We start from the raw sequence: 15,846 nt of genomic DNA on the forward strand, positions 1-15,846 counted from the left end.
GAGCTAGGTGCGAGCAGAGCTGGGAGGCTTGCGAGCTGCAGCTCCTGCTCCTCAGGGCTCTGCCTGCGCCCGTGATCTGGGTTTTCCTCGTGTGGCAGCTCCCCTGCCTTGTTCCTCGCTGTTTTATTAGGAGCTGTGGCTTAACAGAGGGCTGTGCCTGACAGAGAAACTCGGCAGGAGTTTCTCTATCTTGCAAGCACAAAATTATCGTGGAGAATCTTTAATATTTTCACTGACTTGACCAAAGCATTCGCTTGCCCCAAAAAAGGTCCGTATTGAACGTCTTGAGCTTTTCAGAAAGGATTAGATCAGTGGACGCGCTGCTAATCTGTGTGCTCGGTGTTGTGAAGTGCCTCAAACTTCACGAGCTGGGTTTTTCCGTAGTTGGTGGCTGCTATTGTAAAATGTAGGACAAATATTTAAGGAAAAATTGGAAATAGTAGGCTGAGTCATTCTGTGAAAATAAATATCTAAGCTGGTATGCTAATAAGGCACCTTCTTGGTTAGCAGTGTGCTTTTTGCAGCTGTGGGGCTGGACTGGAAAAGTAACACCTTTTATTTTAAGCTTCCTGTGTGTGAGAAAAGGAAGCTCTTGACAATTGGATTCTTCGAGCTCTTTTAGGAGCCCGTACAGAGTCTGATTTCTCATGAAACACTTGTGCCTTTGAGTTGTAAACATAATGAAATATAAATATTTAATGCAAGGGATTTGTTGCGAACTTCTGGATTTCTTCTCAAACTGATTAACTAGTTTTAGTCAGGCTTTCATTTTGTGCTTATTAAGAATTAAATTTACTGGTTACTGTTTTGCTGTTTGTTTTTTTTTACAAAAATCTAGCTGCTATTACTAGATAGATCCTAAAAGCTGCTGACTCACTAACAGTTAAATCATCATAAGAGCTGCTATAAACACTAAAGCTTAGATATCTGAAAGGGATATCAGGTTTAAAAAAAAATAAACTCGGTTTTATAACACTTTTACTACTTTATGTTGGTGGAAGAGACACCTGAGTAGGCTGAATGCCTGTGTGGCTCTTAAAAGCATTGCAGTAAGATAACCAGCAGCTTTCTACAGAACTCAGGTTTTCAAACTTCAGATTTGCTTTGTTTCTCAGCTCGTTTAACGCCAAAACGAAGGCTTTGTGGGTAGGTACTTGAGCTGGGTGAGTGAGAGCTGTTCAGGCATCTGTCAAAAGACATTGCCTAATAGCAAATGTGTGACCAGTTTAAATTGGTATGTAAAGGAAGCTGTCATCTAGCTCGCTTTCCGGATTGAATGAATACCTGGTTTTATACCTAATTTTATAGCAGAGTGGGAAGGGTGTGGAGTGCTATATTCAGAGGGTAAGGTGCAAGTGAAATGGGGTGTGATTATCGGAGCAGAACTTACTGTTCGGGATGCCTGTAGAAGGAAATTGATAGAAAATTGAGACGCGGACGGAAATGCGGCAGCTTAGTTGCGGTACGTGTTTTATGACCTAAATTTTTGCACTAGTTGTTGTAGTTTGTGCTAATATTGGGGGTGGGGGAGTAAGATGATATCTGATGGTGATAATATTTTTGTTGGATGGCAAGTAGTTAGTACGCGGAAGTTGAGAAGCTTCCTTAACGTTTTAGTAAGATTTAATTAGGTGGATGCAGCCATAATTTAACTGATGATCTTTTGTCAAGCTCCAAGTGAACTCACTCCAACAATACCAAAATTGGAAGGTAAATAAGAAATTTGAAACTTGTTTTGGAACTACTTTTCTGACCTCTAATTTTGAGTATTTCTTGCTAGCTTTTGAGTTTCTGTATCCATCAACAGTTGATAATTGTCTTGTTTGTCAAATTATGCTGCAGTTCTCTTGAAACGGGTTAATAAAAAAGGCTGGAAAATGAGGCTCAATGTGTTCCCTGAATGCCATCCAGTATGCTGAAATGGATTCCTGCTTGTCATTCTCCTCAAAGGTTACACAAATGAGAATGCGAAAGCACAGAAGGCATTCATTTAATTTGGATTCTAATTAAGAGAGTTACATTGGAAAAAGCAGTACGAGAAAGATTTATAGTCTAAGTAGTAATGTAAGGAAATATGCAGAGTCTGGCCTAATGAGATTACTTCTCAATAAAATGGTACTGTCAACTCAAGGGGGACTTCTTCCCCTCTGAACACTTTGTACATAATTAATGTGGGCAGTACTACACATGACGTTTCTGTACCAGAAAGGAATGCTAGTCTTCTTGGTTGAAAGCCTGTCTACTTAATATATCTGGCCGGATTCTCTGGGGTCAGGGAAACTTCTTAGGGGTTGATCACTTGTTCTTTCTAGCATTGGCTCAGTAATACTGCTCTCAAGTGATGAAGAAGAGCAGATCGCAGTGAGATGGTGTTTAACAGCACCAGCTGCACTACAGCTGAGGTAGGACAGGCTGTGGGCTGATCGTGTGCACAGAGGAGAAAGGCTGGGTAGTCCAATGGGTACTGGTTTTATTTAGGACTCCTTAAAGGGCTTTTTCCCCAACAGTAGTCGGATCAGAAAAGGAAAAATGCTATTGTAAAAAGTTCAGAGTATCTTTTCTGTTCAAACAGAAAATCCTCCAGTTAAAACGTTATTAATGTAAGACTCTGAACTCATCTTGCTCAGTGTTCCTTGGATGGGGCTGACCTACCTGTGTCTTCTCAAAACGAATGAAGGTTATCTGTTGGTGGGTGTGGAATTCCTCATGGTAGCCTGAAATTAGTGCTGAGAGACTTCTCACAAGTCTGTAGATAGACTATCAATTTTTTTTTCTTTATATGTATTGTGGCTTTGCTTGTTCTGTACTAGTGTTTACGCAGTCATGTTTTATATTAGGGTTGTTTTTACTTCTGATCAGTGTCAGGAGTACTTAAGGGTTGTATTTTATGGGGAATGAGATGAACGTGGAAAAGAGCAAGAAGAGATTGTTGTGAAGGTCTAATGTGAAAAGAAAAAGGGCTTTAGTTAACAAATGAAAGCAAAGCGTAAATTGTTAAGCTGGAATTTCAGAAACAGTTGTGTAACAGCAGTTACTTATGCTGTGCGAGTGGAAGCAGGGTTAGAGAAGCAAATGTGTACCTGTCAGTGGTATTGATTCCATTGGTACAGTTTTAGCATGATTTTTGGAAGCTAGCTTTGTTGCAGTGTTGGCTCAAATCCACGTCAACCTCTTCTATTCACTCAGCTTGGGCAACGAAGTTGTTCCGCAGCCTGGTGACACCTCGGGGTCCCTCGGGCCCAGCCTCTGCCCCAGCAGGGCCACCCCGAGCAGGGTGCCCAGGCCCATGGCCAGGCGGCTTTTGGAGCTCTCCAAGGAGGAGACCCCACAGCCTCTGGGCAGCCTGGGCCAGGGCTGTCACTGAGATAAGTTTCTGGATGTTCAGAAGGAACCTCCTGTGTTCCAGTTTGTGCCCACTGCCTCCTGTCCTGGCACTGGGCACTGCTGCAAAGAGCCTGGCTCTGTCCTCTCTGGACGCTCCTTTTAGGTCGTTGTATACATCGATAGGATTCCCCTGAGCCTCCTCTGGGCTGACATCCTAACAGAAGTGACGCTCTAGTCCCTTTATCCCTTCATGGCCCTTCATTCAACTCTCTCCAGCATGTCCAGGTCTCTCTTGCACCGGGGGGCCCAGACCTGGACAATATTCAAGTTGTGGCTTTACCAGTGCTGAGCAGAGGGGAAGATCACCTCCCGTGACCAGCTACGCTTTGCCCAGTGCAGCCCAGGGCACTGTTAGCCTTCCTGGTGGCAAAGGCCTGCTGCTGGTTGTGCCCCACTCGGTGCTCAGCAGGACACCAGACCCTTTTCTGCCAAGCTGCTCTCCAGCGGGGTGCTCCCCGGGCTTTGCCCTCCTCCACGTTCTCCTTGCGCTTCTCCTGGTAGCTACTGATGAGGCAAAGCTTAACTACTTCTTTTCTGGCATCTGCTAACTGTTCTGGCGTCCGGGAGTCTTCGCGAGGCATTTTCTGTGGACAGGAGATAATTGCATGGTTCTTGTGTATCTGTGCTCAATTCCTAGCCTGGGAAAAGTTCTGCAGGCAGCAGCATAGAACTGGGGTCACGGGGCTGATGCGCTCGCTCTCGAACGCCCTCCTGCCATGGATTGTTGCACAAAGTAGCACTTAGGCAGTTATTTGATAAACAGTTTGTACTGGAGTGGAATCTCTCACGGTAATGCTTTGGCCTGCATCTCGCTTTCTTCTTCGCCTGTGTCATACCCTTGTTTCTGGCCGTCTCTGGAAATAGGCTTTGAGCAGTAATTGCATCCCCTTTTGACTAACTGTTGTGTCTGGAGTCATTCCTTCTGCGCTCCGTGGGTTTTCTGGGAAGTGGTTTCTTACTGAGCTCCTCCTTTCTGCCAGCCTCCCGCTGCCACACAAATATCCGAATCAAGGTACGCAAACAAATGGCACTCTGAGGCCAAAAATAGCTGCAAGAAGTTAGCAAGAAAATGCACGTTCATGTGCATGCCAGGTTTTGTTGCAGAACGTAAGGCTGAAGGATCAAGCGTTCAGGTTATGAAAGAATCCTTTAATATTTCCTAACCCTATTGTGTTTCGTATTTCTTTAGCAATACGAAAGATAAGGCTTTCTTTTATAACTGCAATTTGTTTCTGATGTTAATTAGGTGGTTGTTCAAGCTGTTGAGAAATGGTATTTTGACCATGAGGTGTGCTCTGAGATATCAGGGTATGCGGTGATGATGATAGGGGGTGCTTTGCGGAGCCTTTCCTCAGCCAATTGGAACCCTAAATGTACGTAGCAAGAGTTGTTACATGGAGATAATTGGCATTAATGGACTTTATGTAGTTGTAGATCCGGATTCGTTTCTCTCTCTGCATTACAGTTCATTTGTGGTGTAATATTTGAGGCACAATAGCACATTAGGAACAAAAATCCTGTTACATGGTGCCTTTTTCCCCCTGGGTACCCCATTTGAAGTCAGACTGAATACTTGCATCCAAAACTACAGTCAACAACTGCTCCCACCGAATTTACTCAACTTTTATTTTTCTGTCATCTTACAGCTAAGAATACCAAGGGTACCATGAACTTTCCAGAAGAATTACTTCTCTGGGGTATTCAAATTTCAGCTTTATTACTTCATGCAAAAAGTTATGATCGAGTGCCCTGCTGTCCTGGGCAACCTCACGTCCCTTGTCTGCCACTTTGCTATTTAGGAACATTTTACAAGTTTTCTCATGGCGTTTTCCCTCTTCAAAGCTGAAGGATGGCCGTTACGTATGAAATTACAGGTCAGTGCAAGTACAAAGCCTTCCTTGAACAGCATAAAACATACTTTTGGCGGTTCTGTCTTAGGTAAAGGTTGTTCATGCAGTCTGCACGCTGGTCTCTTACCTTGTGCAAGTACTGCATTGGGTTCTTTCTGGAAGCCCGGTGCTCACTGTCTCCAGCCAGTCCTAACTCTTCCTGCTCCTACAAAAGATGCAGCTCTTGCTCTTAAAGTGAGGAAAGCCCTACTTGATCTTCACTAGGAAATAACCAGTTGACAGCAGCTAAGGCACCCAGAGCAACTCGTCTTTCAGGAAACAAACTTTTCAAGCGTTATTACTGTCCTGAAGATCATTTGCCAAAGTAAAAGATACAGCTCTGTTACATAGGGTGAGCTCTAAAAATGGCTGCTTTAGGTCTTTGGGTTGGAGGAGCTTCCAGATGGAAAAACTTCTATGAAATTTTAATATTGTCAAAACACTTCCCCAAACCTGTTCCTGGAAAGAGTGGAACCATTCTGGCTGAGATGTCCTAGGGGGAAAAAAAAAAGCATAGGAAAAATGTCTGTGATAGCAGAGGTGAGGCCATGTAACCACTGGCAGAATTGCAAGCGACTGAAAGCAGAACGTTTGAGGAAGTGTTGGAGCTGATTTGTGTCCTAGTAGTATTGCACCTGCATGATCTGCAAACACAATGTCTACCTAGACTTTAGTAAAGCTCTTGGCACTTTCCCACAGCATTCTTTTGGAGAAACTGAAACTGGCTGGGGCCAGAGTTGTGGTGAATGGAGTTACCTCCAGCTGGAGGTCAGTCGCTAGGGGTGTCCCCCAAGGCTCAGCACTGGGGCTGGGTTCCTTTAACATCTTTATGAGTGCAAGTGCTGCATTCGGCTTTGGGCCCATCACTACAAGAAGGCCATTGAGGCCATGCAGCATGCCCAGAGAAGGGCTACGAAGCTGGTGAAGGGCCTGGAGCACAAGTCCTGTGAGGAGCGGCTGAGGGAACTGGGGCTGTTTGGTCTGGGGAAGAGGAGGCTCAGGGGAGACCTCATTGCTCTCTACAGCTACCTGAAAGGAGGTTATACTGAGGTGGGAGTTGCTCTCTTCTCCCAAGCAACAGGACAAAAGGAAATAGCCTCAAGCTGTGCCGGGGAGGTTTAGGTTGGATATTTGGAAAAAATTCTTGACTGGAAAGGCTGTGAGTCATTGGAATGGGCTGCCTGGGGAAGTGGTTGAGTCACCGTCCCTGGAGGTATTTAAAAGACATGCAGCTGTGGTGCTCTGGGACATGGTTTAGTGGTAGGCTTGGCACAGCTAGGTAAGGGTTGGACTTGATGATCTTTGAGGTCTTTTCCTACTTAGATGATTCTGTGGCTTTATAATCCTCCTAGTGAAAGCCATTATGGGTTAGCAACTGCTTGACGTAAGGTCAGAGGCTCTGGGTAACATCATCCCAACTTCCAAATGTCCCGAGAACCCCTTCATGTGTTGATCGGAAGATGCTGAGCTTGCAGAGACGTGCGCTCCAGTAGTGACAGAAGTGACAGATGTGACAGTGTCAGTGCTGCCTCACAGCTGACCACACGATGCTGCCACTTGTCTGTGACCACTCTGGTGAGCAAGCCCCGTGTTTGAGCAGCGTGGCCTCTTCACTGAGCAACACCCCGACGGAGATCTGAAGGATTCTGTCTGGTACACCCTGGTACACCTTGCCAGGGATGAGGTAGGGGTGAAATAACGTGGTGGTGGTGGCAGTGATAAGGGTGACAGCGGAGTACTTGCCGAAGTTGGCTCGATCCGGTTGTTGCTAGATAATCACGAGAGATTCTTCCGCTCCTAATCGCTTGCAGCAGAAGTGACTGTCCTTTACGATAGGGCTCCTCGTGAAGCAGGCTGCCTCCCGGATAACTCGAGGCTGGATGAGCAGAAGGCTTTGTCTGTGGGGCCTTCCTGTGAGGTCACCTACAACAGCACTGCTTTTGTTGGGTTAGGACCTTGCTCTCTGCATGGCACTTGAGCTGCATACAGTGACTACTTAGTTGAATGTTTTGGCTTCCAGCATTTAAAACTGGACTAACGTTGCGTGGAGGAGGGGAGTGGTTAAGTCCCAAACATTTTAGGGAATGCAGCATTTCCCATGGAAGCACAGTTGATGATACCAGTTTTTCTTATCGCTTCTTGCCCTTGAAACAAAACTCTCCTGTCCATACTGGGACTGTTCGCCTTTGGGTGCGTGCTGTGGTGAGCTTTACTGTGGCTCTGCGAGCAGAGAGGACTGATAAAGGCAAAGCCAAGGAGGTTGGGGGAAAATCCTTCCATGGAGTGTTACACCAGTGTCTAGTACTGAGGTATCGCCAAATCGAATCAATACAGATACAAACATAACTATGCAGAGCTGAAATAGATGTTTAGATATCTAGTTTGGCATCAAGACAGAGCTTTGCAAAGCTGAAATAACCTCATCCTTCTTAGTCACCAGTGTCTGGCGTGTTTCTGAGCGTGTGGATATTTTCACAGGAGCTTTGAAGACTATTTGAGTAAATCTAACTTGTCTTTTAGATGCCTTCCTCCTGTGCTGAACTTCATGTGGATTTTGCTGTTTTACATAAACCAGCTTGATGAAGAATTCTATTGAGTCAACGTTGTCAAGTTTAACTGTGGCAGAAATTAGATGGCACTCCTAAATTTTGTCTAAAAACAGCATTCTTATGCTGCAGACTCACAGTTTTGTTTCTGACAGGGAAGTTTCAAAGCTTGTTTCTTTTTTTCTTTTCCAAGATGTTTTCTCTCCTTTTTTTTTTTTTTTCCCCCAGACTCTTGCTTTTCTCTGATTATTCAGTTCAGACACTGGGTATTTTCAGAAACAAACTTTCAGCATTCAGTACCCCATGGTATTCTTTGGCTACTTAGTATGAATTCGTGCTGCCGCAGAGGCAGAAGATACCTGAGGTGCTGGAGGAGAGAGCAAACTGGGGAAGGCATGGAAAAGGGCCATTTATGTCACCAGAGAATATAGAAGTTGTGTTACAGGAAGCAACTGGAAAGGCTTTTGATCCTTTACTATGGTGAAAGGAGAGCCAGGAGGGGACTTGATAACCCTGTGTATGAAAATATCCTCTAAGGAGTGTGGGAAGGGGTAAACACCAAGGAGGAAAATTAGCTGAATGAAGAATAACGCTGGCACAAGAACAAATAGATACAGACACTTCCTGTAGAAACCTTTGAACAGTATTCTGATTTCAGCATGTTTGCTGTGGCAGTGAGGTCCGTAGGATACACTTTTGGTGATTTGAGTTGTTCCAAGGAGAGAGGAATCAATCGTTCAGTGAAAGGGGTTGTGTGGTCACCGTTAATAGGCTCTGAATGCCGTAACACAGAAGGTGAATGCTTTGCCCTGCTTTGCTTTACACTTGTAGTTGTGTGTTTGTCTTCTGCCATAGCCTTCCTTGAACTCATCTACTCCTTTTCCTTTTTAAAAATAAAAAATACAACTTTGTTCTGCCTGGATGTTGGAGAAGGATCAGCTTTGGGTGAGGCTGCAGTTAATGGGATACAGAGAATGGATCAATACAACTTCTAAACTAGGTTCCAGAGAACTTAGCTAAATGCTGAATGTATTGTACTGATGTGTGTTGAATCTCACCTGCTTCAGTTAGCACCTGTCTGTTCTATTTCTGTGCAGCTCCAAGCAATACCTGCCATTAGTTACGTCTCTTCAGTGGCATACTGAGTGATTAAAAGCTTTCAGATGTTGTCAGTAGGTAGTTACTCAGTATTTGAGACCAACAGTTTAAAAATTTGAGTGGAGAAATGCCTGAATGCATGCTTACAACACGTTTTATTAGACCCGACCGAACTGTTTCTCCAGCAAGCATAGCCCAAAGTCCTTAGGCTTCAGCCAAAAAACTTATTTCTTCCTTTAAAGCATTTTATGCCTTGAGATTAGATTAGGAGATATTTCACTGAAGACTAACGCAGATTAGATCCTTACCCTGTTCAATAAGGATGTAGCTGTGCCTGGTGAGGATGTGTGCACTCATTTTGGAGCTGCTGGTCTTGTGGACAGTGCTCTGCTTGTTACAGTGTGATCTTAAACTAACCCTGCACAGACTTAAAGGGATATTTCTCTTCTAAAGTGTGTGGGCTGTGTGTATGTGGTAGGATTTATGCTTGCTCTAAAGAAACTGCCAAAGCTCCCGTTTTTACCAGCCTTCCTGTATAGGTAATATTCCCCAGGATACAGCCTGCTTCCTTCTTACATCCCTCACAGACCTCGAACCTTCCCTGAATGCAGCTCCCCAGCGTATGGATCCCGATAGTAATATTCAGAGCCTTAATACCATTTTTGGTTTCTTGGGTTGTGGCCTGCATCTCGCAATCTTGAAGAGCATGTCTGCATTCCAGACAGGCGACATCTTAAATTAGATCTTTGTTGGGGATGTTTAGGGAAAAATTGCAGTGCTTGTTGTCGAGGGAAGAACTTGAACATGTTGTTAGAAAATGTTTCAGGTCCATTTCTTCTTTCTTGTGGTGAAAAATCTTAGAAGCGCTGTTAGGTTGAAGGGTGAAGCTGCTGCCTTACTCACAAAACCACAATGAAGCAGCTTTTGGCAAAGTACAAATCTTTAACTTTGACCGGCAGTTGATGTCGGTGATAGTGGGCTGTCTCAGAAATACTCACTTGGGCTTGTGATATTGTTTACCAGTTCCCCAGGTAGTCCCCAAACAACGCGGCTCTCGCATGTAAACAAATAAGTTTCTGTGCCTGCCTGGACAAGAAACTTCAGAGTTACTATGATTAGCTCTGGAATGTGAGATTTCTTAAGCTGCTCGTCGCTTTTTGTCTGCCTCAAATCTCACATAATTATTTGCTCAGGCAGCCTGCTAGCAGAGGGCAGCAGGACAAAGAAAGCGTTAACTTCTCAGCCTGTTTGCTAGGACTTCTTAACTCCAAAAACGAGCAACAAAATTCAGTGCAGGATTTCAAAGTGTGCTGTGACACACATGGAGGGCTGAAAACAAACTGAGTCTTGCATTGTTTCAGGCAGCTGTTTGCATTAATTTTCTCTTACAAGTCTTGGTTCTTACTGACTTGGGAGAAGTGGAGATATTCAAGCCTAAAACCCAGAAAAGTGGATCTTCTGATCTCAGGAACTCGTAGTCCGTTTTTTTCTTCACTAAGGCAGGATGTGCCTAGGCAGTGTCTGATGTTTGTCTCATTCCACGTTTAGGACCTTTGAAGGAGGAGACCGTACAATATCCCAAGGTTGCTTTGTTCTGTTTAGCCAGCTTCTGGAGGGAGTTAATAGCCCTGTAACAACTGGGGTGGGTTTTTGTTTGTTTGCTTTTGTTTTGTTTAAGCAAACTGCCTTTTCCCCACTTGTGCTTTATTAAATCAAATGAATAACAGTAGGGTAGTTCTTAGTAGTACTGTTTAGTCACTCCCCTAATTTGTGCTCATCAGACTGAGTGCTTTTTTCCAGTTCTGGTATTCTTTGAAAGACTGTAACTCCAAGCCATTTATGAATATGAGCTTAAATTCCTGCAACCTTGCTGCAAACTCTTGGAAACATCTTCAATCAATTCCTGACTTGAAGATCAGTAATTAAATTTTTTGAATAAAAGGGAGCCCTGATTCTCTGAGACTTTTTGCAGTGTTGTACCTGTGAAATATCAAGGTGCAAATATCAAGGTGCTGATTTAAAAAAAAAAAAAAAATTCTCTGAGCCTAGCTTGTAGAAAACTTAGGTGATGAGGTCAGGATGTGCTTTTTTTTTTTCTTCACTGGAGCCACTTTTCCACGTTCCTTCAGTAGTTTTTGAACATGGTAATCAGTTTCAGCTTAATTTCTAAGAAATGAAGGCTTCAAAACCCCAGTTCTGTGAAGCCTTATGAAAGTGCAGAGTGTGTCCCTCTTGCAACAGCACTTGTACAGAAGAGCTGTGGCATGAACTTAAACAAATTGCCTAGTGAAAAATGACATATAAGGTGGACCAAAACTCTTTGAAAAGAGTTTGTTTTGGAGCTCATATCTTAAAAAATGCCCAGCCCTCGTTGTCCAGGCCTGCAAATTCACTGAAAAAGAGGTCTTAGTTTTGCTGCAACTTGGGCTGCTTCGTGTGCTTGTGGAATCACCTTGTGGTGATTCTACTGCCCATTTTTCAGGTGTAGTAGCATCAAAGTTTGCTTTAATATCTATATAGCAAATGTGCTGTGTTTATTTTTTTTACCCTTCCATTTTTCATCCACTTACTACTTTATCCTGTCTGAGTTGGACTGAACTGTTCTTGAAAATCACATTGGTTTTCTTTGCTTTCAATAAGCTTATTCTCTAGGTGCCTATAAATACGTGGGTTTTAATAACTTGTTTCAGCACGTACCTAAGTGTTTGGACCCTTCCTAAATTTGTCTGGCTTTCCTTTAGCCTAGAATTGTATCTTCCCCTTCATGAACTTGGTGAATTTGGGGATAGTTGTTTATAGGTAGGTAGTCTCCTGTCTACATCTGTAACATCTCCTGTCTCTGCATCAAGCACCTGCTTGTGACGAGGGGAGATGACGTCTGAATCACTTAGTGACCTGAAGTGACTGAATAGTTACACAGACTCCAGAGTTCACAAGCCAAATTTATGTGTGGAAAGGTGCAGATGCAAGCAATCCTAAGTCTTATTTCAGTGTCTCAAGCAACTACAAATACAACTTCAGAGCTGACATGTTTTAAGACGTGTTGTGGCTTCTTTTAGCTCTGAGTTGTTGTTTTAAATGAACCTTCATCAGAAAAAATGAACCTTCTTCTGAACACCGAAGCAACAAGACATTTGTCCCTAACCTGTTCGTGTGCCTATTCTTCCTCCTCATTTCTTGTACCTCTGGCACCTCTTCCTGTTCGTAGGATGCGTTACAGTTCGCAGGACATAGCTTATTCTTTCTAATAGTGTCCCTGCTCACGCTGTGTCAAGTGCTCTTCCTACCCGAAGTTACGTATTCTCATTGTAATACATAATTGAATTCATCTTGGAGCACCACAGAAGCTGTTGATAGAGATCTGCAGATAAACTTCCTATCACTCCTTTGTATCAGCATATCTCCGATCTGTAAACTCAATCTGATCTTTCTTTAGCTGCCAGCTCATGCGTTCCTTTAGATCAGGGGTGGGAAATATCCATCTGCGACTTCTGTATCACGTAGCCTGTGGCTGCGTGAATAATGCTGCCTTGTAAGTTTAACATGTGGTCTGCCAGCGTATTTTAGGTTTGTTTGCAGCTTTCAGAAAGAAATGATTTCTTGTCGCTGTCTTTGCATCCTGTCTTATGCTTCCCTGCATTTGAAATCCTCTCAGCTTGTCATGGAATAGCCAACCCCATCGCTGTCATCATCGTGCTTTCCATGTGTAAGACTAAACTCGCTCTTCTCTTCCTAAAATCAGAACTAGTCCTTCGCTAGCCTTGGTCGCTGCATTAGCAACAAAGTTGTTCCAGGCATGTTCTAAAAACTTCATGACTGATCTCCTGCTGTTTACAGCAGGCATCTTTGTAACCATCTATTTCCACCTTTTCCATCTTTTGTTGCCACTAGGTCTTATCCTCTAATTACGTGGGTGTTTCTTGGCACTTGGGTGCTTTCTTCCTGAGAAGTTTCCTCATAAATGAGCAGAAACCAAATGGTACAGTATGACAACACTTTTTTTTTTTTTCCTCTGCTTTCCCTTCTTAATCTAAGTCAGTATTCTTCTCCTACGGAGTCCAACACTGATTCTTCTCCTGGTGCCTTGTTTCTTGTCTGCTCTCTTCAGTGCTCCTGGCTGCAGAGCAGGCAGCTCAGCAGACCGAGAAGTCCTGCCTTCGTACTGCATTGTTCTGTTACAAAACAAGCTGCTTGTTCTTTTCTTCCAGTCCCTCAGTTCCCGTGCCTTTCATCGGATACTTTGTACATTCAATTTGTCTGTGTATCCTTCAAATCTATTTAAAAAGAACGTTATCCTGACAAATTAGTCATATTTCTGTTCTGGGGGGTAGGTTGAGACAGAGCTGTCGCTCATCACTGCAGCAAGATTCTGCACGCAGCACAGCCCTGGGTTTGTTTCCAGTGCTGGTTCCTGGCTGGGGGATGCTAATAAAAGCCCACCCGAACGCTTGATTCCTGGAGTTTTGATCTCAGAACTTCTTTCTCATTCAAACGCCTTCATTTCCTTTGAAAATAATTTTCCAGGGACTGTTGGTCAGCTTGTAGAGACACCTGAGGAATAGGCTGTGGTTCTCACTGCTGTCACTGCGGTGCTTTGGGTGGGTTAACTCTGTCCAGTCTGGGTGTCTCCTGGAGCAGTTGTGTTAGGGACTTACACAAGAACGGCAGCTCTCTCCTGCTGCTTGAAAGTTGTGGCAGAAGTTATCCAGAATATTAACGAACTCAGAATATTAACTAATATCCTGAGTTGGAAGGGACCTCCGAAGATCGAGTCCAACTCCTGGCTCCACACAGGACCACCCAAAACCAGCCCCTATGTCCGAGAGCGCTGTCCAAAAGCTTCTTGAGCTCCTGCAGCTCAGTGCCGTGCCCACTGCCCTGGGCAGCCTGTCCCAGTGCCCGACCACCTCTGGGTGCAGAACCTTTCCCTAACCCCCAGCCTGACCCTCCCCTGTCCCAGCTCCATGCCGTTCCCTCGGGTCCTGTCGCTGTCCCCAGAGAGCAGAGCTCAGCGCCTGCCCCTCCGCTCCCCTCGTGAGGGAGCTGCAGGCCGCCATGAGGCCTCCCCTCGGCCTGCTCTGCTCTGGGCTGAACAAACCAAGGGACCTCAGGTGCTCCTCACACATCTTCTCCTCCAGACCCTTCACCATCTTTCTAGCCCTACTTTGGACACTAATAGTTTCATGTCCTTATATTGCAGCACCCAAAGCTGCACATGGTACTTGAGGTGAGGCCGCACCAGAGCAGAGCAGGACAATCCCCTCCCTCCACCCACCAGCAGTGCCGTGCCTGATGCGCCCCAACACATCCAATAACTTCAGACTGAGGGCAGACAGAAACTTTATAAGGTTTGGTGACATTTTAAAGATAAAAATATAGACAGAAGAACAACAAGCAGGGTTAGTGATATGCCTTCCGCCTACTGTGTGCTCTGCCAAGAGCTACCTGTAACTCGTACTGCCTTATTTAACTGATTAGTCACCCCGGTGTCTTCTGGCACCGTTGGATGTAGCTGAGCCAACCTAATGGCTAGCTGCCACGACAAGGATGTGGTGTTCTGCAGCTTCTAGGGCATGGGAAGGGCAGGAGTCACCTGCTAGATACAGGAGCTAAACAGACCTAAAACTGGTAAGACCAGAAGGCCAAATCTCTGAGCAATCCAGCGTTTCCGCCAATTTGTGGAACAGTTCTGTGGAAATCTAGAAGCACCGGGTGAGGGAGGGGAGCCACACAGCTAGCACGAGGGGAACAGCAGCTGCTGCTGCTTATGATGCTATGGAGCCAGGTTTTTTGGACTTGGCCTCTGAAAGGTGGAGTTATTCTGCGTTTGGTGGCAAAGGAATGTTGGCTAGGAATGTAAAAAAAAATAAAAAAAAAAAATTTAAATTGCTGCTTAAGCCATTCTCAAATTGCTATTTTCACTGCCATATGGATTTATCTACTACAAACTACTGTTAACTAAATACTTTTAATGAGTTATTTTACATGAGTAAGGAATATAAGATTACTAAAAGAAGTGTTATACCAAGAAAAGGAAAGCTTCTCAGCATGGTTATACCAATAAACCTCACCTGATGCATTGCTGTTCGATCAGCTCTGATTAAAAATTGGGATGAAAAATGCCTCTAACAGTAACAATTGTAACTTGCTGGTATCTGAAATGTGATCTTCAGTATCTTTGAAGCTTTGATTTTTTATTTTTTTGTGAGTGGCTTGGAGCAACTTAAACTACAGATGCATGTGTTTGTGTCCCGTAATGGAAAAGACTTTTTTTCCAGTAACTGGGTTTAGTACATGTGAGGCTGACATAAGTACACTTCTACTCTTCCCCATTTGCCTTTATCTGCCATCTGAACTGGCCAGGAGGAGCTGTTTTTCCTGGTAGTGGTCTAAGCTGGAGTGTTTGGCATTGGGCAGTGGCACTTCATAGCTCCTGTTGCTGTAAGGAAGCTCTAGAGAAGGACTGATGTGTCTGTATGTGGTCTGCCATCCTTTGTCTGACTAGGCAGTTAGCTGAACATATTTTTGACTTACTGTTCCAAGCTGTTTTTCCTGCTTTTTAAAGGATCTTTAAAATTAAGTAGTTAATTTCATAATAAACTTAGAAATGTCAGTTATCCAAACAATTGTTTTGGTTCCTGAGGAGTCTTTGTGTTTTCAAACACCTGAGAGCTGGTAACTCCGGTAATTCTCCGTCTAATCGTGAGGAGCAGGAGTGCTGCTGCGTGTTCTTACAGCTGCAGCGGCACGATTGTGGGCTGTGGTGGAATTAACTCTTAGCTGAAAGAAAACGCTTTCTGTGGAATGCTGTGTTTGTGGTTCCAGGAACAAACTTTAAGAGTGACCGGATACCAGCGCAGAAATACAAGGAGCATAATAAGGGAAAAAAGCTCATGGCTTTGTGTTGTTGAAACTGGGAAACGCGTACA

The 15,846-nt window shown here is 44.3% G+C and overlaps 1 protein-coding gene across 8 annotated transcripts in view; it reads left to right on the forward strand.

The window, feature by feature from the left end:
• PRKAG2 (protein kinase AMP-activated non-catalytic subunit gamma 2) overlaps window positions 1-15,846 on the forward strand; it is a 217,208-nt gene that overhangs the window by 166,783 nt on the left and 34,579 nt on the right. The gene's annotated exons all lie outside the window — the stretch shown is intronic.

The sequence above is a fragment of the Anser anser genome, assembly GCF_964211835.1.
Source record: "Anser anser genome assembly, chromosome: 2".
In the NCBI taxonomy this organism is placed as follows: Eukaryota; Metazoa; Chordata; class Aves; order Anseriformes; family Anatidae; genus Anser; species Anser anser.